General features: G+C 41.0%; 1 long non-coding RNA gene across 2 annotated transcripts in view; it reads left to right on the top strand.

The window, feature by feature from the left end:
• The window catches only part of LOC144582303 (uncharacterized), an 89,890-nt gene extending 62,006 nt beyond the window's left edge, over positions 1 to 27,884 (top strand). Inside the window, exons 10-11 of one of the 2 annotated variants that reach the window (XR_013534765.1) lie at positions 7 to 1,119; positions 1,211 to 27,884. This is a non-coding gene — a long non-coding RNA (uncharacterized LOC144582303). Of the gene's footprint in view, positions 1 to 6 lie in introns of both variants that reach the window. The other variant, XR_013534762.1, reaches the window with a different exon arrangement.

The raw sequence follows: 27,884 nt of genomic DNA, 5'->3' as shown, positions 1-27,884 counted from the left end.
TTCCAGCCTATGTGACACAGTGGGACTCCACCTCAAAAAAAGAAAAAAGAAGTCAATATAACATAAAGAGAGGACAATAAAGGGACATTGAAGCAGGTAAGGTTTCTTAGAATCTTTTTGCAGTAGTTAAAAGTTAATTGTAAGTAAATTTAAAAGTTAAGTTGTATAGTATAACACCTAGAACTGACGAAAATAAAGATAAGTATATATGTTCTACAGAAAAAGTAAATATATAAAAATGGGATACTAGAGGGAAAGAGAGAAGATCAAATAGTACAAAAGAAATATGAAAATAGGGAAGGGAGAAAAGAAAAATAAACAGAAGAAACACATAGAAAAGAAAGTTAAACCTATATTTGCACATATAATCACATTCTATATAAATTGTCTGCATGCATACTTAAATGACAGAGACGTCAGAATAGATTTTAAAAACTGGTCCAACTGTGGTGGTTAATTTTAAATGTTACCTGGAGTGGACCACAGGATGCATGGATATTCTGAGTGCTTCTGAATGAGATTAACATTTGGATTGGAAGTAAATTGGCAATCAGTAAATTGCCCCCAATGTAGGTGGGTCTCATCTAAGTGGGAGAAAGGTCATCCATATGTGCATTCAACTTACAGAGATACACTGTTGCATGTATTCACCAGTTTGCAAACTCTTTCTGAGGAGAATCTGAAAACTAACATTTCCAGCAAAATCCCGTGTTATAGGAAATAGCAGTAAGACTGACTCTAAAACACAGGAGAAACATTTGTGAAACTTCTCTGGTGTGTGTGCGATCAGCTAAGAGAATTTTATCTATGTTTTGATTCAGTAGGATAGAAACGCTTTTCTTACAGAAGAGAGATTTGTTCATTTCAGATGGAAAGTGGGCATATGCTTGAATGAGTTATCTCTCACCTTCAAAACTCAAAGGAAGATTCCTGGGAGAAAGGTGGTCAACATGTGCATTCAGCGTACACAGATAACACTGTTGCGTGTATTCAGCAGTTTGCAAACTCTTTCTGAGGAGAATCTGAACACTAACATTTCCAGCAAAATCCCATGTTATAAGAAATAGCAGTAAGGCTGCCTGTTGGACGCAGAAGAAAAGTATCCGTGAAACTGCTTTGGTATGTTTGTGTTGAACTAAGAGATGCATCTATGTTTCAATTCAGCGGGTTAGAAACACTTTTCTTACAGAAGGTAATTTTTTTATTTCAGACATAAAGTGCACAGATGATGGAATGAGAAATCTCTCACCTTCAAAACTCAAAGGAAACTTTTTGTAAGAAATGGTTTCAATTTGTGCATTCAACTTAGAGGGTTATACTGTCATGTGTATTTAGCAGTTTGCAAATGCTTTCTGTGGAGAATCTGATAACTGACATTTCCAGCAAAACCCCTTGTTATGCAAAATATCAGTAAGACTTCCTGTGAAGCACAGAGGAACCGTATCTGTGAAACTGCTCTGGTGTGTCTACATTCAACTAAGAGAGTTGCATCTGTATTTCAATGCAGCAGTTTAGAAGCACTTATCTAACAGAACCTAGATTTGTTCATTTGAGATGGAATGTAGCATATACTGGAATGAGAAATCCCTCACCTTCAAAATTTAAATTATCTGGGAGAAAGGTTGTCACTGTGTGCATTCAACTTACAGACTTACATTGTTCTGTATATTCAGCATTTTGCAAACACTTTCTGTGGAGAATCTGAAAACTGCCATTTCAGGGAAAATCCCGTGTTAGTGAATGGGAGTATATGATGCAATGAGAAATATCTGCTTCTAAATCAAAAACAGAGTTATCTAGCAGAATTGTTGTCAACGTGAGGATTCAACTTACAGAGTTAAACTGATATGTGTATGCGGCAGTTTGTAAACCCTTCTAAGGAGAATCTAAAAACACACATTTTCAGCAAAATCGTGGCATACAACAAATAGCAGTAAGACTGGTCTAAAACACAGAAGTAAAGTATCTTTCAAACTGCTCTGCTGTGTTCATTCAACTAAGTGAGTTGAATCTATCTTTAGATTCAGGAGTTTAGAAAACGTTTTTGTAGAAGCTTTGGACATTCCAAAGTGAATGGGAGTATATGCTGTAATGAGAAATATCTGGTTCTAAAACGAAAACGGAGCTATCTAACAGAATGGTTATCAATGTGTTCATTCAACTTACAGAGTTAAACTGATGTGCGTATGCAGCACTTTGGAAACTCTTTCTATGGAGAATCTAAAAACAGACATTTCCAGCAACATCCAGACATATAACAAATAGCAATAAGACTGCGTGTAAAACACAGAAGCAACGTATCTCACAAACTGCTCTGCTGTGTGTTCAACTAAGTGAGTTGAATGTATGTTTAGATTCAGGAGTTAATAAAACGTTTTTTGTAGAAGCTTTGTTTGGTCATTCCAGAGTGAATGGGAGTATATGCTGTAATGAGAAATATCTGGATCTAAATGAAAATGGAGCTATTTAACAAAATGGTTTTCAATGCGTGCATTCAACTTTCAGAGGTAAACTGATGTGTATGCAGCAGTTTGGAAACCCTTTCTGTAGAGAATCTAAAAACAAACATTTCCAGCAAAATCCTGGCATATAACAAGTAGCAGTAAGATTGCGTCCAAAACACAGAGGAAACCTATCATTCAAACTGCTCTGCTGTGTGTTCATTTAACTAAGTGAGTTGAATCTACATTTAGATTCAGAAGTTAGATACACGTTTCTTGTAGGAGCTGCGTTTGGTCATTCTGCTATTTCGAATAACACGGGGTTTTCCTGGAAATGTCAGTTTTGAGATTCTCCACAGAAAGCATTTGCAAACTGCTGAATACACACAACAGTGTAACTCTGTAAGCTGAATGCACACATTGACATCATTTCTCCCAGATAGCTTCCTTTGAGTTTTTAAGGTGAGAGATTTCTCATTACACCATATGCCAAAGTTCCATCTGGAATGACCAAATCTAGCTTTTGTAGGAAAAATGTTTCTAACCTGCTGAATCGAAACATCGATGCAACTCTCTCAGTTGAACGAACTCACACCAGAGCAGTTTCACAAATAAGTTTCTTCTATGTTTTACAGGCAGTCTTACTGCAATTTTGTATAATACAGGATTTTGCTGCAAATTTCAGTTTTGAGATTCTCCACAGAAAGCGTTTTCAAACTGCTGCATACACACAGCAGTGTAACTTTGTAAGTTGAGTGCACACATTGACAAGCTTTCTCCCAGATAGCTTCCTTTTAGTTTTTCAGGTGACATATTTCTCATTACAGCATATGCCCAGTTTGCATCTGGAATGAACAAATCTGGCTTCTGTAAGAAAAGTGTTTCTAACCAGCTGAATAAAAATATAAATGCAGCTCTCTTAGTTGAATGTACACATACCAGAGCAGTTTCACAGATACATTTCTTTTGTGTTTTACAGGCAGTCTTACTGCTATTTGGTATAACATGGGATTTGGCTGGAAGCATCAGTTTTCAGATTTTCCACAGAAAGCTTGTGAAAACAGATGCATACACACGGCAGTGTAACTCTGTAAGTTGAGGGCACACATTGACAGGGTTCTCCCAGATAGCTTCCTTTTTGTTTTTAAGATGAGATATTTCTCATTACAGTGTATGCCAACTTTTCGTGTGTTATGAAGAAATCTGACTTCTATAAGAAAAGTGTTTCTGAGTTTGTCTGGAAGGCAGTTCAGTAATCCGCCTTTGTGTGAGTATAGTCAGTGATTCTGAGGAAAGCAATTGGAAGGAACTGTGCTGAAGGAAAGAAAGGAGTGGGAGACTGACAAAGCCCTGAATGAGGAATCCCCACCTTGCCATCTGGATAAGCACCCCTCATGAGGGCAGCAGAGGCTACATCCTATACGATATTTTGTCCTTTCTCCAATATCTGGATACTTTTGCTTCTCCTTTAAGGCCCACTTCCTGAACTCAGGATTGCAGCTCTCAGTGAAGACGCAGAGGGTGAGTTTGCATCGCATTTCCAGAAGGATCTTTGTTGACCACAGAACAGGGAAATTCCCAGGTGTAGGAGAGACACAGGACACCAGCACAGCTGTCTTGGCTGGCACGGCTGTTTCGGCCGGCAACACAGTGCCACGGCACACCACACAAAACGCACTGGTCGGGATGCTCTGTTAAACCGGCAATTTGAGATTTGGGAGGGCAGATTAGCATATTCATCTGATTAAACGAAACTTGGACAGTGAGCCAGGACAGGAGACTCCTGAGAAGTGAGCTGTGAACAGGCACAGTGGGTCACTGCACGGGAAATCACACAGATTCTGGTGCCCTTTCAACAGGCGACTGAAACACCTGAAAGAGAGTCAACCCATCAACTTAAAAAAACAAAAGGGCTCTGAGGCAGAGAGACAGGTGATCAGGCTCAACAAGTCCCACCCCCACAGGGGCAAACCAAATGGCGATTCGAAATGCTCAAGGTTGAGAGTTTCACAGCAGGCACAGCCGAACCCAGGATGGTGCAGCTCAGTGAGGGAGGGGTGTCCACCATTACCGAGACATTCCACCCCTACTGACGTACTCTCTCATTGCTGATGCAGCCTGCCATTGCCGAGGAAACCTGCCATAACACAGAGAATCCACCAACAGGGCGGAGCCCATGACAGCAGGGCAGAGCCCATGGCAACAGGACGGAGCCCACAGAAACAGGTCAGTGCCCACGTCAGTAGGGCAGAGCCCACGGCAGCAGGGTAGTGCCCACAGCAGCTGGGCAGAACCCACGGCAGCAAGGCAGAGCACATGGCAACAAAGCAAACCCCACAGCTGCAGGGTGGAGTCTTGGCAGGCAAATAGTGACTAAACTGCCTCCTAACTGGGCAGGACAGTGCAACAAATCTCATAAAGACCTAAACTTCTGAGACAGAGCATCTGAGGGAAAAAAAAGGGGTTTTATGAGTTCTGCTGCAGCAGACTTAAACATACTTGCCTAGCAGCCCTGAATGAACAATGGAGCTCACAGCTCAGCACCTGGGCTCCTATGTAGTACAGACCATCTCCTCAAGCAGCTCCCTGACCCCCGTATAGCCAGAGAGTCACCTCACAAAGGACTGATCAGACTGACATTTTGCGGGCATCTATCTGGGACAAAGATAGCAGAAGAAGAAACTGGTAGCACCCCTCAATGTTCCGCAGCTGCTACAGGTGTACCTTAGGCAAGCAGGGCCCGGAGTGGACATCAGCAGCCTTACAGCAGAGTGGCTAGACTGTTAGAAGAAAAACTAAGAAACAGAAATATTTTATCATCAACAATCTTGGTCTCCATTAAGAGACCCAATCGGAAAATCAGCAACTACTCAGATGACAGGTGGATAAATCCACCAAGATGGGAAGAAACTAGCGCAAAAAGGAAGAAAACACCCAAAACCAGAACACCTCGCCTCCTACAAAGTACCATAACTCCTCACCAGCAAGGGAACAATGATGGAAAGAGAATGAATATGATGAAATGACAAAATAAGACTTCATAAGATGGGTAATAAGAAACTTCCGTGAGCTAAAAGACCATGCTCTAAATCAATGCAAAGAAACTAAGAACCTTGAAAAAAGATTTGAGGTAATGAGAACAAGAATGGACAACTAAGAGAGAAATATGAATGAATTGAAAGAGCTGAAAAATGAAACACGAAAACTTCACAAATCATGCACAAGTTTCAACAGCCAAATTGACCAAGCAGAATAAAGGATATCAGAAGTCGAAGATCAACTCAATGAAATAAAATGAGAAACCAAGATCAGAGAAAAAAGTGCAAAAAGGAATGAACAAAGACTCCAAGAAATGTGGAACTATGTGAAGAGACGTAACCTAAGTTTGATAGGTGTACCAGAATGTGATGAAGAGAATGAAACCCAGCTGGAAAATACTCTTCAGGACATTACCCACGAAAATTTCCCCCACCTAGCAAGACAGGCCAACACTCAATTACAGGAAATACAGAGAACACCACAAAGATATTCCGCAAGAAGGGCAACCCCAAGGCACATAATCGTCAGATTCACAAGGCTTGAAATAAAGGAGAAAATACTAAGGACAGCCAGAGAGAAAGGTCGGGTCACCCACAAAGGGAAGCCCATCAGACTCAGAGCAGATCTCTCGGCAGAAACTCTACAAGCCAGAAGAGAGTGGGGGCCAGTATTCAACATCATTAAAGAAAAGAACTTTCAACAGAGAATTTCATATCCAGCCAAACTGAGCTTCATAAGTGAAGAAAAAATAAAATCCTTTGCGAACAAGCAAGTACTCAGAGATTTTGTCACTATCAGGCCTGCTTGAAAAGAGCTCCTGAAAGAGGCACTACACATAGAAAGGAATAACCAGTACCAGCCATTCCAAAATCACAGTAAACGCTAAAGAGCATCAACATAATGAAGAATCTACAACAACTAATGGGCCAAACAGCCAGCTAGCATCAAAATGGCAGTATCAAATTCACACATAACAATATTAACCCTAAATGTAAATGGACTAAATGCACCAATCAAAAGACAGACTGGCAAATTGGATAAAAACCCAATACCCATCAGTGTGCTGTATCCAGGAAACCAATCTCACATGCAAGGATACACAAAGGCTCAAAATAAAGAGATGGAGGAAGATTTACCAAGCAAATGGAGAGCAAAAAAAGCAGGAGTTGCAATTCTCATCTCTAATAAAATAGACTTTAAAGCAACAAAGATCAAAAGAGACAAAGAAGGCCATTACATAATGGTAAAAGGATTGATACAACAAGAAGAGCTAACCATCCTAAACATATATGGACCCAATACAGGAGCACCCAGATACATAAGGCATGTTCTTAACGACTTACAAGGAGACATAGACTCCCACACAATAATAGTGGGAGACTTTAACACTCCACTGTCAATATTAGATCAACGAGACAGAAAATCAACAAGGATATCCAGGGCTTGAACTCAGACCTGGAGCAAGCAAACCTGATAGACATTTAAAGAACACTCAACTCCAAATCCACAGAATATACATTGTTCTCAGCACATCACACCAACTCTAAGATTGACCACATAATTGGAAGTAAAGCACTGCTCAGCAAATGCAAAACAACTGAAATTATAACAAACAGCCTCTCAGACCATAGTGCAATTAAGTTAGAACTCAGAATTCAGAAACCAACCCAGAACCGCACAGCTTCATGGAAACCGAACAACTGGCTCTTGAATGTTGACTGCATAAACAATGAAATGAAGGCAGAAATAAAGAAGTTCTTTGAAACCAATGAGAACGAAGACACAACATGCCAGAATCTCTGGGAAACATTTAAAGCAGTCTCTAGAGGAAAGTATATAGCAATAAGTGTCCATATGAGAAGAATGGAGAGATCCAAAATTGACACCCTATCGTCAAAATTAAAGGAGCTAGAGGACCAAGATCAAAACAACTCAAAACCCAGCAGAAGACAAGAAATAACTAAGACCAGAGCTGAACTGAAGGAGATTGAGACACGAAAAACCCTTCAAAAAATCAATAAATTTAACAGCTGGTTTTTTGAAAAGATCAACAAAATAGACCACTAGCCAAATTGATTAAAAAGAAAAGAGACAACAACCAAATAGATGCAATAAAAAATGATAAAGGGGAAATCACCACAGATTCCACAGAAATTCAAACCATCATCAGAGAATATTACAAACAACTCCATGCACATAAACTAGTAAACCTGGAAGAAATGGATACATTCTTGGACTCCTGTGTCCTCCCAAGCCTAAACCAGGAGGAAGCTGAAACTATGAATAGACCAATAACAAGGGCAGAAGTCAAGGTAGCAATTAAGAGCCTACCACACAAAAAAAGCCCAGGTCCAGACGGGTTCACAGCCGAATTCTACCAGACACACAAAGAGGAGCTGTGACCATTCCTTCTGAAACTATTCCAAATAATCCAAAAAGAAAGAATCCTTCCCAAATCATTCTATGGGACCAATATCATCCTGATACCAAAACCCGGCAGAGACCCAACAAGAAAAGAAAACTTCAGGCCAATATCCATGATGAACATTGATGCAAAAATCTTCAATAAAATATTGGCAAGCCGATTGCAACAGCAAATCAAAAAACTTATTCACCATGATCAAGTAGGATTCATCCTGGGGATGCAAGGCTGGTTCAATATACGCAAGTCTATAAACGTAATTCACCACATAAACAGAACCAAAACCAAAAACCACATGATTATCTCAATTGATGCAGAGAAGGCCTTTGACCAAATTCAACAGCCCTTTATGCTAAAAACCCTCAATAAACTCGGTATCTATGGAATGTATCTCAAAGTAATAAAAGCTATTTATGACAAACCCACAGCCAATATCATACTGAATGGGCAAAAACTGGAAGCATTCCCTTTGAAATCCGGCACTAGAAAAGGATGCCCGCTTTCAACACTTCTATTCAATATAGTACTGGAAGTTCTAGCCACAGCAAGCAGGCAAGAAAAAGAAATAAAGGGTATTCAAATAGGAAAGGTGGAAGCCAAATTGTCTCTATTTGCAGACCACATGATAGTATACCTAGAAGACCCCATTGCTTCAGCCCAAAAACTTCTGAAACTGATAAGCAACTTCAGCAAAGTCTCAGGATATAAAATCAATGTGCAAAAATCACAAGCATTTCTATACACCAATAACAGACTGAAAGAGAGCCAAATCAAGAACGAACTGCCATTCACAATAGCTACAAAAAGAATAAAATACCTCGGAATACAACTCACAATGAACGTAAGGGACCTCTTCAAGGAGAACTACAAACCACTGCTCAACGAAATCAGAGAGGACACAAACAGATGGAGAAACATTCCATGTTCATGGTTAGGAAGAATTAATATCGGGAAAATGGCTATACTGCCCAAAGTAATTTACAGTATCAATGCTATACCCATCAAGCTACCATTGACTTTCTTCACAGAACTGGAAAAAACCACCATGAACTTCATATGGAACCAAAAGAGAGCCCGCATAGCCAAGTCAATTCTAAGCAAAAAGAACACAGCGGGGGGCATCACACTACCGGATTTCAAACTATACTACAAGGCTACAGTAATCAAAACAGCATGGTACTGGTACCAAAACAGAGATATAGACCAATGGAACAGAACAGAGGCATCAGAGGCAACACAACATATCTACAACCATACAATCTTTGATAAACCCAACAAAAACAAGCAATGGGGAAAGGATTCCCTGTTCAACAACTGGTGCTGGGAAAACTGGCTAGCCATGTGCAGAAAGCAGAAACTGGACCCCTTCCTGACACCTTACATTAAAATTAACTCCAGATGGATTAAAGACTTAAACATAAGACCTGGCACCATCAAAACCCTAGAAGGGAATCTAGGCAAAACCATCCAGGACATAGGAGTAGGCAAAGACTTCATGAACAATCCGTTTCTGTGGAGAATCTTATAACAGGTATTTCGAACAAAACTCTGGCTTATACTTAATAGCAGTACAACTTTCTTTAAAACACAGAAGAAAGGTATTTTTGAAACTGCTTTGCTTTCTGTCCTTTCAAATAAGAAAATTATATCTATCTTTTGATTCAGCAGTTTAGAAACACATTTCTTATAGGTGCCAAACTTGACATTCCAGAGTGAATGTGTGTGTATGCTGTATAAGGAAATATCTCACCTTAAAAACTAAAACAAAGCTATCTGGGAGAAAGCTTGTCAATGTGTGCACTCAACTTACAGAGTTAAACTGATGTGTGTATGCAGCAGTTTTAAAACCCTTTCTGTGGAGAATCTAAAAACAGATATTTCCAGCAAAATCCCAGCTTATACAAAATACCAGTAGGATTGCCTTTAAAACACAGAAGAAGAACATCTTTGGAAATGCTATGCTGTGTGTCTTTTTAACTAATAGGATTGAATCTATCTACTGATTCAGCAGTTTAGAAACACATTTCTTATAAGAGCAAGATTTGGACATTCCAGAGTGAATGAGAGTATATGCTGTGAAGCAAAATATCTCACTTTAAAAAGTATAACGATGCTATCTTGGGGAAAGCTTGTTAATGTGTGCATTTGACATACAGAGATAAACTGATGTCTTTATTCTACAGTTTAAAAACCCTTCTTGTGGAGAATCTAAAAACAGATATCTTCAGCAAAATCCTAACTTATACAAAATAGCAGTAAAACTTGGTTTAAAACACAGAAGAAAGATATATTTGAACCCGCTCTGTTTTGTGTCAGTTCAACAAAGACAATTGAATATACCTTTTGATTCATGAGTTTAGAAACCCATTTTCTATAGGAGCTAGATTTGGACTTTCCAGAGTGACCATGTGTACACAATATAAAGGGACATATCTCACCTTAACAACTAAAATGAAGCAGTACGGGAGAAAGTTTGTCAATCTGGGCATTCATTTTACAGAGTTAAATGGATGTGTATACAGCAGTTTAAACAAGATTTCTGTGGAGAATCTTAAAAGAAATATTTCCATCAAAATCCCAGCTTATACGAAATGGCAGTAAGACCACGTCTAAAACACAGAAGAAAGATCTCTTTGAACCTGCTAGGTTTTGTGTCCGATCAACTAAGACAATTGAATCTATCTTTTGATTCAGCAGTTTAGAAACATATTTCCTATAGGAGCTAGATTTGGACATTCAAGAGTGAAAGTGTGTACATGCTTTAAAGGGACGTATCTCACCTTCAAAACTAAAATGAAGCAGTCTGGGAGAAAGTTTTTCAATGTATGCATTCAACTTACAGAGTTATATTGATGTGTATGCAGCATTTTAAACAAGATTTCTGTGGAGAATCTAAAAACAGGTATTTCCACCAAAATCCCAACTTACACAAAATAGCAGTAAGACTGCTTTTAAAACACAGAAGAAAGATATCTTTGAAACTGCTCTGGGGTGTGTCTGTTCAACTAAGAGCATTGAATCTATACTTTGATCCTGCAGTTTTGAAACAGATGTCATATAGGAGCTAGATTTGGACATTTCAGAGTGAATGTGTGTATATGCTGTAAAGGGAAATATCTCAACTTAAAAACAAAAACAAAGCTATCTGGGAGAAATCTTGTCAATGTGTGCATTCAACTTACAGAGTTCACCTGATGTGTGTATGCTGCACTTCAAAAACCCTTTCTATGGAGAATCTAAAGACAGATATTTTTAGCAAAATCTTGGCTTATACGACATAGCAGTGAGAACGCCATTAACACACAGAAGAAAGATGTCTTTGAATCTACTCTGCTGTGTGTTCATTCAACTAAGAGGATTGAATCTATCTTTGGATTCAGCAGCTTACAAACATTTCCTATAGGAGCTAGATTTGGACAATACAGAGTGAATGTATGTATGTGGTGTAAAGGGAAATATTTCACTTTAAACTAAAACATTGCTGTCTGGGAGAAAGCTTGTCAATGTGTGCATTTAACATACAGAGTTTAACTGATACGTGTATGTAGCAGTTTAAAAATCCTTTCTGTAGAGAATCAAAAAACATATTTCCAGCAACATCCCTACTTATGCAAAATAGCAATATGACTACCTTTATCTTTAAAACTTCTCTGATGTGTGTCCATTTAACTAAGAGCATTGAATCTATCTTTATATTGAGCAGTTTAGAAATACACTTCCTATAGGACCTAGATTTGGACACTCCAGAGTGAATATGTGTACGTGTTGTAAAGAAAAATATCTCACCTTAAAAACTTAAACAAATTTTTCTGGGAGAAAGCTTGTCAATGTGTGCATTCAACTTAAAGATTTAACCTGATTTGTGTATGCAGCAGTTTCAAAATTATTTCTGTGGGGACTCTAAACACAGATATTTCCACCAAAATATCGGCTTATATGAAATAACAGTAAGTTGACCTTTAAAAACAGGAGAAAGGTATATTTGAAACTGCTCTGCTGTGTGTCCATTCAATAAGAGCATTCAATCTATCTTTAGATTCAGCAGTTTAGAAACACATTTCCTGTAGGAGCTAGATTTGGACATTCTAGAGTGAATGTGAGTAGATGCTATAAAGAGAAGTATCTCATCTTAAAAACTAAAGCTAAGCTATCTGCGAGAATGCTTGTCAATGTGTGCATTCAACTTTCAGAGTTAAACTGATGTGTGTATTCAGAGAAGGCCTTTGACAAACATCAACAGCCCTTTATGCTAAAAACCCTCAATAAACTAGGTATTGATGGAAGGTATATCAAAAAAATAAAAGCTGTTTACAACAAATCAACAGCCAATGTCATACTGGATGGGCAAAAACTGGAAGCATTCTTTTTGAAATCTGGTACTAGACAAGGATTCCCTCTCTTCATTCTTATTTAATATATTATTGGGAGTTCTAGCCAGAGTAATCAGTCTGGAAAAAGAAATGAAGTGTATTCAGTTAGGAAAGAATTAAGTCAAATTGTCTCTGTTTGCAGACTACATGTTTATATATTTAGAAGACCCCATTGTCTCATCCCAAAATCTCCTGAAACTGATAAGCAATTACAGTAAAGTTGCAGGATTCAAAATCAATGTGCAAAAATTACAAGCATTCCTATACACTAATAACAGACTTAAAGAAGCCAAATCAAGAATGAACTGCCATTCAAAATTGCTGCAAAGAGAATAAAATACCCAGGAATACAACTAACAAAGCATGTAAAGGACATCTTCAAGGAGAACTACAAACCACTGATCAATGAAATAAGAGAGGACACAAACATATAGAGAGCTATTTTATGTTCATGGTTAGGAAGACTCAATGTCATTAAAATGGCCATACTGTCCAAAGTAATTTACAGATTCGTTGCTATCCCCATCAAGCTACCAATGACTTCCTTCACGGAACTGGAAAAAAACACCTTAAACTTCATATGGAACCAAAAGAGAGCCCACATAGCCAAGTCAATTCTAAGCAAAAAGAACAAAGTGGGAGGTATCACACTACCGGACTTCAAAATATACTACAAGGCTACAGTAATCAAAACAGCACAGTACTTGTACCAAAACAGAGATATAGACCAATGGAACAGAACAGAGGCATCGGAGCCAATGCCAAACATCCACAACCATCTGATCTTTAACAAACCTGACAAACCAAGCAATAGGGAAAAGATTCTCTGTTTAATAAATGCTGCTGGGAAAACTGGCTACCCGTGTGCAGAAAGCAGAAACTGGACCCCTCCTTGATACATTGCATTAAAATTAACTCCAGATGGATGAAAGACTTAAACATAAGACCTAACACCATAAAAACCCTAGAATAAAATCTAGGCAAAACCATACAGGACATAGGCATAGACAAGGACTTCATGACTGAAACACCAAAAGCATTGACAACCAAAGCCAAAATAGACAAATGGGACCTAATCAAACTCCACAACTTCTGTGCAGCAAAAGAAACAGTCATTAGAGTGAACTGGCAACCAACAGAATGGGAAAAATATTTTGCAATTTACCCCTCAGACAAAGGGCTGCTATCCAGAATCTACAAAGAACTAAAACAGATTGACAAGAAAAAAAAAGTCCATTCAAAAGTGGGTGAAAGATATAAACAAACACTTTACAAAGGAAGACATATATGAGGCCAATAAACATATGAAAAAATGCTCATCATCACTGGTCTTTAGAGAAATGCAAATCAAAACTACATTGAGATACCATCTCACACTAGTTAGAGTGGCAATCACTAAAAAAATTCAGGAGACAGCAGAGGCTCGAGAGGATGTGGAGAAATAGGAACACTTTTACACTGTTAGTGGAAGTGTAAATTAGTTCAACCATTGTGGAAGACAGTGTGGCAATTCCTCAAGGACCTAGAAATAGAAATTCTTTCTGATCCAGCAATCCCATTACTGGGTATATATCCAACGGATTATAAATCATTCTATTATAAGGACACATGCACACGAATGTTCATTGCAGCACTGTTTACAATAGCAAAGACTTGAAACCAACCCAAATGCCCATCGATGACAGACTGGACAAGTATAATGTGGCACATATACACCATGGAATCCTATGCAATCATGAAAAATGTTGAGTTCATATTCTCTGTAGGGACATGGATAAATCTGGAAACCATCATTCTCATCAAACTGACACAAGAACAGAAAACCAAACACTGCATGTTCTCACTCATGTTGAACAATGAGAACACATGGACACAGGAAAAGGAACTTCACACAATGGGGTCTGTTCGGGGGAAATAGGGGAGGGACAGTAGGGTGAGAGGGATTAGGGAAGGATAACATGGGGAGAAATGGCTGATGTAGGTGATGAAGAAGACAGAAAACCACAATGCCAAGTGTGTACCCAAGCAACAATCTTACATGTTCTTCACATGTATCCCAAAAGTTAAAAAGCAATACAAAGTAAGATAAAATAAATTTAAAAAGTGAGAATAAAAAAACTTTTTGTGGAGAATGTCAAAACAGATATTTCCAGCAATATCCTGGCTTATATAAAATAGCAGTAAGTCTGCCTGTAAAACACAGAAGAAAGATATCTTTGAAACTGCTCTTCTGTCTGTCCATTCACCTAAGAAAATTGAATTCATATTTTAATTCAGCAGTTTAGAAACACATTTCTTAAAGGAGCTGGATTTGGATATTCCAGAGTGAATGTGAGTAGATGCTATAAAGAGAACTATCTCACCTTAAAAATTAAAGTGAAGATGCTATTAAGAGAACTATCTCACCTTAAAAATTAAAGTAAAGCTATCTGTGAGAATGCTTGTCAAAGTGTTCATTCAACTTACTCAGTTAAACTGATGTTCGTATGCAGCAGTTTAAAACCATTTCTTTTTAGAATCTAAAAACATATTTCCAGCAAAATCTCAGCTTATACAAAATAGCAGTAAATCAGCCTATAAAACACAGGAGAAAGTATCTTTGAAAATGCTCTGCTGTGTGTCCGTTCAATTAAGACAATTGAATCTATGTTTTGATTCAGCAGTTGAGAAACATATTTCATATATGAGCTAGGTTTGGAGATTTCACACAAAATGTGAGTATATGCTGTAAAGAGAAGTGTCTCACCTTAAATTACAATGAAGCTATCAGCGAGAATGCTTGTCAATGTGTGCATTCAACTTACAGAGTTAAACTGATGTGTGTATGCAGCAGTTTAAAAACCATTTCTATCAAGTATCTAAAAATAGATATTTCCAGCAAAATTCTGGCTTATACAAAATAGCAGTAAGACTGCCTGAAAAACACACAAGAAGGATATTCAAGCTGCTCTGCTGTGTGTCCCTTAACCTGAGAGAATGAAATCTATGTTTTGATTCAGCAGTTCAGAAACACCATTCTTTTTTAAATTTATTTATTTTACTTTAGGTGCATACTATATCTGTCATTTCTAACCCATGTTATTCCTCCCCACCCTCCCCAATTTCCTCAGTCCCTGCTGTCTCTCCTCTGCCCCTGCAACTGTCCCCAGTGTGTGATGCTTCTCTCCTGGAGTCCACGTGTTCTCATTATTCAATACTCACTCTTACAGGAGCTACATTTTGGGCATTCCAGAATGAATGTGAGTATGTACTGTAAAGACAAATATGTCACCTTAAAAACTAAAACGTTATCTGTGAGAATTCTCATAAATGTGTGCATTCAACTTACAGAGTTAAACTGATATGTGTATGCAGCAGTTCAAAAACCCTTTCTTTGTAGAATCTAAAAGCAGATATTTCCAGCAAAATCCCAGCTGATACGAAACAGGATTAAGACTACCTGTAAAACACAGTAGAAAGACATATGTGAAACTGCTGTGCTGTGTGTCCGTTTAATTGAGAGAATTGATCTATGTTTTGACTGAGCAGCTTAGAAACATTTATTATAGGAGCTAGATTTGGACATTCCAGAGTGAATGGGAGTAGATGCTGTAAAGAGAAGTGTCTCACCTTAAGAACTAAAATGAAACTCTCAGCGAGAATGCTTGTCAATGTTTGCATTCAACTTACAGAGTTAAGCTGATGTGTGTATGCAGCAGTTTCAAAACCTTTTCTGTGGAGAATCTCAAAATAGGTATTTCCAGCAAAATCCAGGCTTATATAAAATAGCAGTAAGACTGCCTGTAAAACACAGAAAATAGATATCTTTGAAACTGCTCTTCTGTGTGTCCATTTACCTAGAAGAATTGAATCTATGCTTCAATTCAGCAGTTTAGAAAAACCTTTCTTATAAAAGCCAGATTGCGACATTTCAGGGTGAGTGTTAGTATATGCTGTAAAGAGAAATATGTCAACTTAAAAACTAAAACGAAGCTATCTGGGAGAATGCTCGTCAATGTGTGCATTCAACTTACTTAGTTAAACTGATGTGTTTATGCAGGAGTTTAAAAACATTTTCTGTGGAGTATCTAAAAACATATTTCCAGTGAAATTCTTGTTTAAACAAAATAGCCGTGAATCTTGCTGTAAAACACAGAAGAGTTATCTTTAAAACTACTCTGCTGTGTATTCCTTCACCTAAGAGAATTGAATCCATGTTTTCATTCAGCTGTGTATAAACATATACCTTTTAGGGCTAGATTTGAACATTACAGATTCAATGAGAATTTGAATTTCACTATAAAGAGAAATTTCTAACCTTAAAAACTAAGATGAAGCTATCTGTGAGAATGCCTGTCAATATGTGCATTCAACTTGCTCAGTTAAACTGATGTGTGTGTGTGCAGCATTTAAAAAACGTTTTCTCTTTAGAATCTAAAGACAGATGTTTCCAGCAAAATCCTGGCTTACATGGAATAGCAGAAACACTGCCTGCAAAATACATAAGAAAGACGTCTTTGAAACTGCTCTGCTATGCATCCATTCAACTAAGGAAACTGAGTCTATGTTTTGATTCAGCAGCTTAGTAACAGATTTCTTACAGGAGCTAGATTTGCACGTTACAGATTGAATGTGAGTATATGCTGTAAAGAGAAATATCTCACCTTCAAAACTAAAATGAAGCTATCTGCAAGAATGATTGTGAATATGAACATTCAACTTAGAGAGTAAAACCATTGTGTTTGCAGCAGTTAAAAACTGTTTTTGCGGAGAATATCAAAACAGACATTTCCAACAAAATTCCATTTTATACGAAATAGCAGTAATACTGCTTGTAAAAAAACAAATATAACTTTAAAACTGCTCTGCCATGTGCTCATTCACCTAAGAGAATTGAATCTTATGTTTTTATTCAGCAGTTTAGAAACACATTTCTTACAGAAGCCAGATTTGGACATTAAAGACAGAAAGTGGGCACATGCTGTAAAGAGAACAGATGTGTGTATACTGCAGCTTCAAACCGCTTTCTGTGGAGAATCTCAAAACCAACCTTTCCATGAAAATCCCTCTTATATTAATTAGTAGGAAGACTTTCAGTGAAACACAGAAGAAACATAACTGTGAAACTGCTGTGGTGTGTGTTTGTTCAAATAACATAGTTGAATCTATGTTTTCATTCAGCAGTTTAGAAACACATTACTTACAGAAGCTAGATTTGGAAATTCCAGAAGGAAAGTTGGCATAGTCTGTAATGAGAAATAACTCACCCTAAAAACTAAAACGAAGCTATATGGAAGAAAGCTTGTCGATTGTGCATTCAACTTACAGAGTTAACCTGATGTATGTATGCAGCACTTTAAAAACCCTTTCTGTGGAGAATCTAAAAACAGACATTTCAAGCAATATTCTGAGTTATACAAAATCGCTGTAAGACTGCCTTTAAACACAGAAGAAATATATCATTGAAAATGCTCTGCTCTGTGTCCGTTGAACTAAGAGAAATAAATCTATCTTATCATTCAGCAGTTGAGAAACACATTTTATATAGGAGCTAGATTTATACATTCCAGAGTGAATCTGTGTATATGCTGTAAAGGAAAATATCTTACCTTAAAAAGTAAAATGAAGCTATCTGGGAAAAGCTTGTCAATGTGTGCATTCAACTTACAAAGTTAAATTCATGTATGTATGCAGCAGTTTAAAAACACTTTATGTGGAAATATATAAACATATATTTCCAGCAAGATCCCTTCTTATGCAAAATAGCAGTAAGACTGCCTTTAAAACACAGAAGAAAGATATCTGTGAAACTGCTCTGCTGTGTGTCCACTAAACTAAAAGCATTGAATCTATCTTTAGATTCAGCATTTTAGAAACACATTTTGCATAGGAGCTAGACTTGGACATTCCAGAATGAATGTGTGTATGTGGAGTAAAGGAAAATATCTCACCATAAAAACTAAAATGAAGCCATCTTGGACAATGCTTGTCAATGTGTACATTCAACTTACAAAGTTAAACTGATGTGTGTATTCAGCAGTTGAAACCCCCTTCTGTGGAAAATCAATAAACAGATATTTCCACCAAAATCTCAGCTTATACAAAATAGCAGTAAAACTGCCTTTAAAACACAGAAGAATAATATCTTTGAAACTGCTGTGCTCTGTGTCCATTCAACTAAGAGAATTGCGGCTATCTTTCTGATCAGTGGTTTAGAAACACATCCCCTAAGAGGAGCTAGATTTGGACATTCCAGAGTGAATGTGTGTATGTGGTGTAAAGGGAAATATACTACCTTAAAAACTAAAATGAAGCTGTCTGGGAGAATACTTATCAATCTGTGTATTCAATTTACAGAGTTAAACTGATGTGTGTATGCAGCAGTTTAAAAATCCTTTCTGTGAAGAATCTCAATACTGACATTTCCAGCAAAATCCCCACTTATACAACACAGCATTAAGACTTCCTGTAATACAAAGAAGAAAGATATCTTTGACACTGCTCTGTTGTGTGTTCATTTACCTAAGATAATTGAATCTGTGTTTTGGTTCAGCAGTTTATAAACACATTTCTTCTAGGAGCTAGATTTTTTACATTCCAGAGTAAATGTCAGTATATGCTGTGAAGAGGAATACCTTACCTTAAAAATTAAATGAAGCTATCTGTGACATTGCTTGTCAATGTGTGCATTCAACTTACAGAGTTAAACTGACATGTGTGTGCAGGAGTTTAAAAACCCTTTCTAAAGAGAACATAAATGGAGATTTTCCAGCAAAACCTGGCTTATATGAAATGGCAGTAAGACTACCTGTAAAACATGGAAGAAACATATATTTCTTTTTTTTCTCTTGTTTTTTTAAATTGCCCTTTAGGTTTTGGGGTACATGTGCAGAACATGCAAGACATTTGCATAGGTACACACATGGCAGTGTGTTTTGCTGCCTTCCTCCCCTTCACCCACATTTGGCATTTCTCCCCAGGCTATCCCTTTCCACCTCCCCCAGCTGCTATCCCTCCCCTCTTTCCCTCAATAGACCCCAGTGTCTGGTACTCCCATCCCTGTGTCCATGTGTTCTCATTTTTCATCACCTACCTATGAGTGAGAATATGCAGTATTTCATTTTGTGTTCTTGTGTCAGTTTGCTGAGAATGATGTTCTCCAGATTCATCCATGTCCCTACAAACGACACGAACTCATCATTTTTGATTGCTGCATAATATTGCATGGTGTGCCACATTTTCCCATCCAGTCTATTATCGATGGGCATTTGGGTTGGTTCCAGGTCTTTACTATTGTAAACAGTGCTGCAATGAACATTTGTGTGCATGTGTCCTTATAGTAGAACGATTTATAGTCCTTTGGATATATACCCAGTAATGGGATTGCTGGCTCAATTGGAATTTCTATTTCTAAGGCCTTGAGGAATCACCACACTGTCTTCCACAATGGTTGAACTAATTTACACTCCCACCAGCAGTGTAAAAGTGTTCCTATTTCTCCACATCCTATCCAGCATCTGTTGTCTCTAGATTTTTTAATGATCGCCATTCTAACTGGCATGAGATGGTATCTCAATGTGGTTTTGATTTGCATCTCTCTAATGACCAGTGATGATGAGCATTTTTTCATGTTTGTTGGCCTCATGTATGTCTTCTTTTGTAAAGTGTCTGTTCATATCCTTTGCCAATTTTTGAATGGGCTTGTTTGTTTTTTTCTTGTAAATCTGTTTGAGTTCTTTGTAAATTCTGGATATCAGCCCTTTGTCAGATGGGTGGACTGCAAAAATTTTTTCCCATTCTGTTGGCCGATTCATGGGCACCATGTTAAGACAGGGCAAGGCAAGGCACCATTGGTACTATGGTAGGGCAAGGCAAGGCAAGTCAATGAAATAAATGGCACCATGGGCAGCATGGTAAGAAAAGGCAAGGCAACATGAGCATCATGGTAAGGCAAGGCAGGGGAGAGCAAGACACCATGGAAAACATGGTAAGTCATTGCAAGGCACCATTTGCACTATGGTAAAGGAAGACAAGAAAGGCTAGTCACCATGGACACTATGTAAGGCAAAGCAAGATGGTACCCTGGGCCCATGGTAAGGCAAGGCAAGGCACCATGGGCACCATGGTAAAGTAACTCAAGGCACCATAAGCACCATGGTAATGCAAGGCAAGGTAAGGCAAGCAACGTGAGCACCATGGTATGGCAAACTAAAGCACCATGGGCACCATGGTAAAGAAAAAAGACAATGCAATGCATGGCACCATGGGCACAACGGTAACACAAGGCAAGACAAATCACCAAGGGCACCATGGTAGGGCAAGTCACCATGGAAACCATAATACTGCAAGGCAGTGCATGGCAAGGCATTCACAATAGGCACCATGGTAAGGCAAGGCAAGGCAACATGGGAACCATGGTAAAAAAAAGGCAATGCAATGAAAGGTAAGGAAAGGAAAGGCACCATGGGCTTCATTGTAAGGCAAGGCACCATAGGCATCATGGCAAAGCAAGGCAAGACAAGGCAACGTGCACAATTGTGAAGCAAGGCAGGGTAAGATGAGGCACCATGGGCATCATGGTAAGAGAAGGTAATGCAATGAAAGGCATGATGAGCACAATGATAAGGCAAAGCACCATGGACACCATGGTAAGGCAATGCAAGACAATGCACCTTAGGCACCATGGTAAGGTAAGGCATGGTATGGCAAGGCACTATCAGCATGATTGTAAGGCAAAACAGGACAAAAAAAGGTATGGCAATGCACTATAAGCACCATGGTAAGGCAAGGAAATGCAAGACAAGGCACCATAGGCACCATGGTAATAAAAGGCAAGGCAAGGCAACCTGGGGAACATTGTAGGGCAAGGGAAGGCAAGGAAAGGCAAGGACCATGAACACCATGGTAAGGCAAGGCATTCAGATACCATGGTAAGGCAAGGGAAGGAAAGCAAGTCACCATGGGCATTATTTTAAGTGAAGGCAAGGCATGGCAAGGAACAGGGGCACCATGGTAAGACCAAACAAGGCAAAGCATGGCAATGCACCATGGGCATCATGGTAAGGAAACGAAATGCAAGACAAGGCACTCTGGTCGCCATGGTAAGGCAAGGTAAGGCACCACAGGATCCATGGTAAGGCAAGGCAAGGAATGGGCACTATGGAAAGGTTAGGCTATGGAAGGCAAGGCACAATGGGCATCATGGTAAGGAAAGGCAAGTCAAGGCAAACCAAGGCACCATGGGCACCACAGTAAGGTAAGGCAAGGCAAGGTGCAATGGGCACCATGTTAAGGCAAGGCAATGCACCATAGGCACCATGGTAAAGTCATGCAAGGCAAGGAATGGGCACCATAGTTAGGCAGGGCAATGCAAGGGAAGGCAAGGCACCATAGTAAGGCTAGACAAGTGAAGTCAAGGCACAATGGGCACCATAATAAGCCAAGGCAACACAAGACAAGGCAAGGTTCCATGAACAGAATGGTAAGGCAAGGTAAGGTAAGGCAAGGCAAGGCATTATGGACACCATGGTAAGGCAAGGTAAGGAAAGACAGGGCAATGCAAGGCAAGGGAATTCACCATGGGCACAATGGTAAGGCAGGGCAAGGGAAGGCAAGTCATCATGGGTAAAATCATAAGGAAAGGAAAGGAAAGCCAAGGCAAGGCACTATGGGCACCCCTGTAAGGCAAGGGAAGGCAAGGCAAGGCACTATGGGAAGTATGGTAAGGGAAGACAATGCAAGGAAAGGAAAGGTACCATGTTAATGAAAGGGAAGGCAAGGCAAGGCACCATGGGCACTATGGTAAGGCAAGGCATGGCAAAGCAAGAAAAGGCAAGGCACAATGGGCTCCACAGTAAGGCAAGGCAAAACAAGGCACCATGGACCCATGGTAAGGCAAGGCTAGTGAAGGCAAGGCACAATGGTTATCCTCAAATGGAAAGGCAAGGCAAGACAAGGTGTCATGGGCACCATGGAAAGGAAAGGGAAGGCAAGGCACCATGGGCACCATAGGCATCATGATAAAGCAAGGCAAGGCAAGGCATGATGGGTACCATGGTAAGGAGATATAAGTCTCCATGTGCGCCATGGTAAGACAAGGCCAGGCAAAGGAAAACCCCATGGGCACAATTTAAAGGCAAGGCAAGGCAACATGGGCACCATGGTAACAGGGCAAAGCAAGTCACCATGGGCACAATGGTAATGCACAGCCAGGCAAGGCAATGCAAGGTGCATTGATCATGCTGGTAATGCAAGGCAAGGCCAAGAAAAGCAAGGCAAGACACCATAGGCACCATGGTAAGGCAAGGAAAGGCACCTTGTTCACCATGGTAAGGCAAGACAAGGCACCATGGGAATCATGGGAAGGCAAGGCAAAACACGGAAAGAAAACATGGTCACCATGGTAAGGCAACAAAAGGCACCATGGGAGCCATGGTAAGGCAAGGAAAGGCAAAGCTCCATGAACATCATGGTAAGGCAAGAGAAGGTGAGGCAAGGCAAGGCACCATGAGCAGCATGGTAAGGGAAGGCAATGCAAGGCAAGAAAAAGCACCAGGGGCACCATAGTAATGCAAGGGAAGGAAAGGCAAAAAAAGGCACCATGGGCTCCATAGTAAGGCAAGGTATGACAAAGCAAGAAAAGCCAAGGTGCGATGAGCCTCATGGTAAGGCAAGGCAAGGCACTAGAGGCACCATGGTAATGCTAGGTAAGGCAAGGCCGGGCAAGGCAATTCACCATGGGCACAATGGTAATGGAAGGCAAGGGTAGGCAAGGCACAATGGGTAAAATTATAAGGCAAGGCAAGGCAAGACACCATGGGCAACAAGATACGGCAAGGCAAGGAAAGGCAAATCACCATAGGCATAATCACAAAGCAAGGCAGGATTATGTAAGGCACAATGGGAAAGATGGTAAGGCAGGGCAAGGCAAGAACAGCACCATGAGCACCATGGTAAGGCAAGGCAAAAAATGACAAGACACCATGGGCAACATGGTAAGGCAAGATAAGGTAAGGCAAGGCACCATGTGCACCTTGTAAGGCAAAGCAAGTCACCATGGGAACCATGGTAAAGTAAGGCAAGGCAGGGCACCATGGTAAGGCAAGGAAAGTGACAGCAATGCACATCAAGGCAAGGCACAAGGCAAGGCTAGGTACTCTGGGCACCATGACAAGACAAGGCAAGTCATGGCACCATGGTCATCATTCTAAGGGCAAGGTAAGACAAGGCAAGGCATGAAAAGGTAAGACAAGGCTAGGAAAGGCACCAAGGGCAACAGGGTAAGCCCAGGAAAGACAAGGCATATACGGCAATTCAAGGCATGGCAAGACAAGACACCTTGGGAACCAGGGTAAGGCAAGGCTGGGCAAGGCATGATGGGCACCATGGTAATGCAAGACTAGGCAAGGTGAGGCAGCATGCACATCATTTTAAGGTAAGGCAAAACAAGAAATGCCTTATTTTGGCACAATGGGCACCATAGTAAGGCATGGCAAGGCACCATGAGCAACATGGTAAGGCAAGGCAAAGCAAGGCAGGGCATACTTGACACCATGGAAAAACAAGGAAAGGAAAGGCAGCATGGACCACAAGGTAAGGCAAGGCAAGACATGGCACCATGGCCACCATGGTTAGGTAAGGCAAGGAAATTAAAGACACAATGGGCACCAAGTTTAGGCAAGGAAAGACATTGCACCATGGGCACCATGGCAAGACAAGACAAGGCAAGACAACCTTGGGCTCCATTGTAAGGCAAGGGAAGGCATGACAAGGCAAGGCACCATGGGCACCATGGTAAGGCAAGTCAAGGCAGAGCACAGCAAGTCCAGGAAATGTTGGCACCATGGTAAATCTAGAGAAGACAAGGCAAGGCATCATGGAAACTATGGTGAAGCATGGCAAGGCAAGGCAACGCACCTTGGACATGGTGAGGTAAGGCAAGGGAAGGCACCATGGGCATGATGATAAGAAAGTAAAGGCAGTGTACCATGGGCACAATTGTAAGGCAAAGCAAAGCAAGGAAAAAGAAGGCAAAATATTCACCATGGTAAGGCAAAGTAAGGCAAGGCAAGTCAAGGCAACTTGGGCAACATGTTAGGCAAAGCAAGGCCAGACAAGAAAGGCATTGCAAGGCATCATGGGAAACATGGTTAGGCAAGGAAAGCAATGGAAGTCCCCTTGGCACTATGGTAAGACAAGGCATGTTAAAGCAAGGCACAGCAAGGCAAGGCAGTGCAAGGCAAAGCAAGGCACCATGGGACGTCAAATCATGGGATGGAAAGGCACGATAGGCAACATGGTAAAGCAAAGCAAGCAAGGCCCCAGGGGAACTATTTTAAAGCAAGACAAAGCAAGGCACCATGGGCACCATAGGATGGCAAATAAGGGCAAGGCAACATGGGCACCAAGTTAAGGCAAGGCAAGACAACATGGGCACCAGAATAACACAAAGGAAAGTAAGTCTAGGTAAATCAGGATAACTTGGGCACTATGGTAAGTCATGGCAATGCAAGGCAATGCACCATGATCACCATGTTAAAACAAGAGCAGCCAAAGTAATGCAAGGCAAGTCACCATGGGCATCATGGTAAGTCAGTGGAAGGCAAGGAAGGCACCATGGTAAGGCAAGGCAAGGGAAAAAAAGGCACCATGTTTATGATAGTAAGGAAAGACAAGGTGTCATGGACACCATGGAAAGGCAAAGTATGGGAAGACACCAGGGGCACCATGGTAATGCAAAGAAATGCAAAGCAAGCCACCTGGGGCACCAAGGAAAAACGAAGCAAGTCACCATGGTAAGGCAAGTCAAGACATGGCAACATGGGCATCATGTTTAGGCATGGCATGCAAGGCAAGGGACCATAGTAATACAAGGAAAGGAAAGGCAATGTATCATAGGCACCATGGTAAGGAAAGGCAAGGCAAAGCAAGGGACAGCAAGGCACCATGGGACCATGGTAACGCAAGTCGAGCAAAGCAAGGCAACATTGGCATCATGGAAAGTCAAAGCAAACCAAGGCAAGGCACCATGGGACTATGTTAATGCAATGTAAGCAAGGCACCATAGATGCTATGGAAGGCAATGCAAAGCTAGGCACTGGGCACCAAAGGAAGGCAAGTACAGGCAAGGCCACATGGGCACCATGTTTAAGTAAGGCAAAGCAAGACAAGGCAAGGCAAGGTACCATGGGCACCGTGGTAAGGTAAGGGAAAACAGAGCAAGGCAAGGCAGGTTACCATGGGAACTATGGTAAAACAAGGCAATGCAAGGCAATGCACCATGAGCAACATGGTAAGGTTAGGTATAGCAAGGAAAGTGAAGGCACTATTGGTACCGTTGTAAGGCAAGGCAAGCCAAGGCACAGTGGGCACCATGGTAAGGAAAGGAAACGCAAGAGAGGCACCATGGTAAGGCAAGACATGGAAAGGCAAGGGAAGCCACAGCAAAGCAAGGCATAGCAAGGCAAGGAAAGGCACCATGGGTAACATGGTAAGGGGGGACAAGGCAAGGCACAGCATGGCAAGGCATGGTGAGGCAAGTCAAGGCAAGGTTAGGCAAGGCAGAGTGAGGCAAGGCACCATGGGCACCATGGTAATGTAAGGCAAGGCAAGGTAAAAGGTTACCACAGTTAGGCAAGGAATGGCATGGTACTGTGAGAAACATAGTAAGGCAAGGGAAGTCAACATAGTAAAGTGATGGAAGGCAAGGCAAGACAAGGCATCATGGGCACTATGGTATGGCAAGGCAAGGCAACACACCACAGGCTCCATGGTAAGGCAAAGCAAGCCAATGCAAGGCACCTTGGGTACCATGGTAAAGCAATGCAAAGCCAGGCAAGGCAAGTTAATACACCATGGACACCATGATAAGACCAGGCACCTCACTATGGGCAACAAGGTAAGGCAAGACAAGGTAAGGTAAGGCACAATGGTGCCTTATAAGGCTCCCTTATAAGGCAAGGGTAAGGCAAGGAAAGGCACAATGGGCTCCATAATAAAACAAGGCAAGGCACTATGGGCTCCTTGGCAAAGTGAGACACCATTGGCAGCTTAGTGATGATAGTCAGGTCAAAGTAGGGCAAGGCAAGGCAAGGACCCATGGGCCTCATGGCATGGCAAGACAAGGGAGGGCAAGACACCATTGGTAAATGGTAAGGTAGGTCAAACAAGGCAAGACAAGACCCCCTTGGGCAAGATGGTAAGATAAGGCAAGGCAAGGCACCATGGGAAACATAGTAAGACAATGCAAGACAAGACAAGGAACCATGGGTACCAAGGTATGTCAAGGCAAGGCAAGGAACCATAGGCATAATGGTAATGCAAGGAAAGTCAAGGCAAAACCCCAAGGGCACCATAGTAAGGTCAGAGAAATCAAGGTAAGGCAAGCAAGACAGGGAAAGGAAAGGCAGCATGGGCACCATAATGCAGGGCAAGTCAGGTCACCATGGGCACCATGGTAAGGCAAAGCAAGGGATGCCAAGGCAAGGCAAGGCAGGGCAAGGCTCCATGGGGACCATGGTAAGGCAAGACATGGCAAGGCACCTTGGTCACTGTGGTAAGGCAAAACAATGAAAGGAAAGGCACCGTGGGCACTGTGGTAAAACATAAGAAGGCAAGGTAAGAGAAGGCACTATAAGCACCATGGTAAGGCCAGGTAAGACAAGCCACCATGGGCAAAATTATAAGGCAAGGCAAGGCAAGGCAACTCACCATGCACACAATGATAAGGCAAAGCAAGCTACCATGTGCACTATGGTGTTGCAATGCACTGCAAGGCAAAGCAAGGCAAGATGGGCACCATGGTAAGGTAAGGGAAGGCAAGGCAAGGCACCATAGCCACAATGGTAAGGCAAGTCAAGGCAAGGCAAGCACCATAAACATTATGTTAAGACAAGGCAAGGCACTATGGGCACCATGGCAAGTCAAGGCAAAGCAAAGCACCACTTGTATCATGGTAAGGCAAGTTTAGGTATTGCACCACGGACACCATGTTAGGGAAAGACAAGGCTAGACAAGGCAATGCAAAACACAGTGGTCACCATGGTAAGCCAAGGCAAGGCAAGGAAAAGAACCATGGGTTCCGTGATAAGGCAAGGCTAGGCAAGGCTAGGCAAGGCAGCATGGATGCCATGGTAAGGCATAGCAAGGCAAGGGAAGACGTGGAACAGCAAGACATGACAAGACAAGGCAAGCCACCATGGGCACCATTATAAGGCAAGGCGATGGAAGGCAAAACACCATGGGCACTATAATAAGGCAGGGCAAGGCAAGGCATGGAAGGGATGGCAAAGTAAGGCAAGGCAAAGCATCAGGAATAACATGGTAAAGCAAGACAAGGCAAGGCAAGGCAAAGCACCATAGTCACCATTGTAAGGTAAGGCAAGGTTAAAAAAAAGGCACCATGGACACCATGGTTAAGGCAAGGCAAGGTAAGGCACCATGAGCCCCATGGTATAGCAAGGCAAGGCAAAGCAATGCACCAACAGCACCATGGTAAGGCAAGATCTGGCAAGGCACCATGGGTACAATAGTAAAACAAGACAACGCAAGGCAAGGTAAGGCACCATGGTCACCATGGTAAGGCAAGACAAGGCAAGGCACGATGGGCACCTTGGTAAAACAAATACAGCATAT

This window comes from Callithrix jacchus, chromosome 4, assembly GCF_049354715.1.
Source record: "Callithrix jacchus isolate 240 chromosome 4, calJac240_pri, whole genome shotgun sequence".
NCBI classification, from domain to species: domain Eukaryota; kingdom Metazoa; phylum Chordata; class Mammalia; order Primates; family Cebidae; genus Callithrix; species Callithrix jacchus.
This window is presented reverse-complemented; position numbering and strand designations above follow the sequence as displayed.